Source organism: Micropterus dolomieu, linkage group LG10 (assembly GCF_021292245.1).
Source record: "Micropterus dolomieu isolate WLL.071019.BEF.003 ecotype Adirondacks linkage group LG10, ASM2129224v1, whole genome shotgun sequence".
Taxonomy (NCBI): domain Eukaryota; kingdom Metazoa; phylum Chordata; class Actinopteri; order Centrarchiformes; family Centrarchidae; genus Micropterus; species Micropterus dolomieu.
In genome coordinates, this window is record NC_060159.1 from 29,535,610 (window position 1) to 29,538,890 (window position 3,281).

Below are 3,281 nucleotides of genomic sequence, written 5' to 3' on the forward strand. Positions count from 1 at the left end.
CCACTTCTTATTAACCACTGGTCCACTGTTCAGTAACTACTGGACCACTGTTCAGTAACCACTGTTCCACTTCTTATTAACCACTGGACCACTGCTCAGTAACCACTGGACCACTGCTCATTAACAACTGGACCACTGCTCAGTAACCACTGGTCCACTTCTTTTTAACCACCGGACCACTGGTCAGTCCACTGCTCATTAACCACTGGACCACTGCTCATTAACAACTGGACCACTGCTCAGTAACCACTGGTCCACTTCTTATTAACCACTGGACCACTGCTCATTAACAACTGGACCACTGCTCAGTAACCAATGGACCACTGCTCAGTAACCACTGGTCCACATCTTTTTAACCACTGGTCCACATCTTTTTAACCACTGGTCCACTTCTTATTAACCACTGGACCACTGCTCAGTAACCACTGGTCCACTTCTTATTAACCACTGGACCACTGCTCAGTCGACTGCTCATTAACCACTGGACCACTGCTCAGTAACCACTGGTCCACTTCTTATTAACCACTGGACCACTGCTCATTAACAACTGGACCACTGCTCATTAACAACTGGACCACTGCTCAGTAACCACTGGTCCACATCTTTTTAACTACTGGTCCATATCTTATTAACCACTGGACTACTGCTCATTAACCACTGGATCACTGCTCAGTAACTACTGGTCCACTTCTTATTAACCACTGGTCCACTGCTCAGTAACCACTGGACCACTGCTCGTTAATGTCATTGGTTGCAACATTACTTGCGGCGACTGGATCTGAAGACCTCCTATTACACTCTTTACATGTCACAGACTGAATGATTTAATTTGCTCACTGTCAACACCAACTGGCCCAGACTGGATCAGACGTGGTCCAACTTTATCCCACCAGTCATCAGAAATCACATTCATCACCAGAGATACAGTCCACACTTTTCCTGGAAACCGGAATAGAAAATGAGACGTGAGCGGTGTAGAAGTGCGGCAGAAGAGATCAGTTGGTCAATTCCACTCCGACTTCTGACCTCCGTTTGCCAGTGTTGTCAGAAACAGCTGAGACGACAAACTGTCTCCAGGCTGATTGTCAGCAGAAATTTAAAATAACTTTGCTGTGTGCTCCACAGGACGAAAACAGCTAAACAGCATTTCTTTGACTGACTGATCTTCGGCCTGCAGTGAAACCAGAAAGCTCATGGTGACGCTGGGAGACTTGATCCATCATTACAGATACTGTTTATAAGTTCACAAAATCCAGGATGTACCGCTGTCTGATCCATGGCTGAGCCTGACTGACAGACTCAAACCTTTTGATCGAGGCATCAACACGACTTGTTCTCGTAGATCATAAATCTGAAACCTTGTTTCTTATGTTCGTTTAACACTAATGAACTGTACAGCCTCAGGGGAGGTACTGTGGTGGAGCTTTATTGTGTTCAGTGTTGTGTTTACAGCAATGTGACGAGCCAATCACAGCTCAGTCTGAAGCATCGCCAGCTTGTTTATTCTAGAATGTCTTGTCTGGTCAAACATTTGATCTTGGTTTTCCTGGTGAAGCTTCCAGGTTGTTTTATTCAGGCAGTCTGACTGTTTTCTGATGTTTTCAAGCATCAATCTAAGAAATGGAGAAAGCTAAATGTATCCATCCAGAGTTCGTCTCACTGACACTGTTCAATCCCTGATTTGATTATTTAGCACCCTTTGCCTTTTTAAAGCACAATTAGACACCAAAAGGTACAAATCTGGTTTCATGACATACAAAAGTGTCCCTGTCACTCTCAAGGACAGACTCATCTTGTCACAAAACATCTGTGTGCAGGCTTCATTACAGGTTTAAGGAGTCATTCAAATGTTGCCTCGTATGCTGATGTTTACAAAACCAGTTCCATCTGAAGGCATCAGACCTGCAGAGCTCTGAGGACACAGCAACAGTTTTCCAAACTTCAGATCTGGACGGCATCGATGGCACTTTTCTTTGGCTCCTCAGATTCAGAACTTATTGACAGTCTCCCGGAGGTCCTGGAAGTCATTCACGGCTACAGAGCATCTCTTGAGACCTTGGAGGTTTTGAAGCCGGTCAGTTTGTTCCAGCTCGTCCTGGTCTTTCAGAGGTCCATGCCTCCTCAGTTCGAATGCTAACCGGTCACAGGGATGTGGACCTGCTTGGATGGCACCTCCTGCTCAGCTGGGGCGACCGGGACATTGATGTTTGGGTCATCGTCGACCTGGTAACACTTTCCCAGGTTCTTGATGATGTTAAAGTTGGATCGGGCTGTTTCTGCCAGGCTGTTCTCCAGAATCCAACCGTCCGACTCTGAGTCAGGATCACCCAGCCGGAGAACGTTCTCCATGGCTGTCTGCAGGTACCGGACTCCCGTCAAAACCAGCAGCTGGTGGGAGAAGAAAAACACGGTGTCTTTGGTGTGGCATGGACTCAGGGCTGGACAGACCTGACCAACGCTCACCAATATGTGGAATGAAGAATTTCAAATACACAATGACAAACGGCAGCTGGTCTGTTTCTAATAGTTACAGAGGATGGGTAGATTTATAGCAGTTAGAACAGCAGTTAGAGGGACAGAGAAGGCCAGCATGGGAAATTCATCACTGATCAGATCATTAATATATAATCACAGATCATTAATATATAATCACATGTCATCTACATAGTGTATAATATCAGGGTGTTTTCTAAGAGAAAAAACTGACTGAAACTATCGCTGCAGGTGGCGAGCCAGGAGAGCTATCTGTTGCAAGACGTGCCAGTAAAAAAAGGACGGGTAAGGTCGGGGCCTTCAGGGATACAGCGATTCACGACTTAAAACGAATGTGGAACCAGCGCCCTACTATTGGCGCTCACGCCCTTAACCTTCTGATGACATTCTGCCAGCTTAATACCAACCCAAACTGGACCCAGAACAGCTGCGGAGTTGTTGAAAGGATTTTAATGGCTGTGGATCTTTACCTCAAACAGCCAGATGAGGAGCACGGTGAGGCCGATGGACTGCATGATGCCGGTGTAGTGGTCCATCAGGGCCTGCCGGCAGCCTCTCCTCCACAGGTTCAGCTGCTGGCTCTGCTGGTTATAGTTGAAATGTGCCGAGCTGTTGCTGACCTGCTGCTGGATGCAGGGCCGAGGGGAGAAGGTGCTGCAGCAGCTGAAGGGAACGCCGTCCATCAGGTACTTCCCCTCCACGTTATTCCTCAGACGGCTGCAGGAAGGAGCAGCCAGCTGTTAATGGCTGCTACTGTTACTACCGCTACCACCACTACTGCTACTACT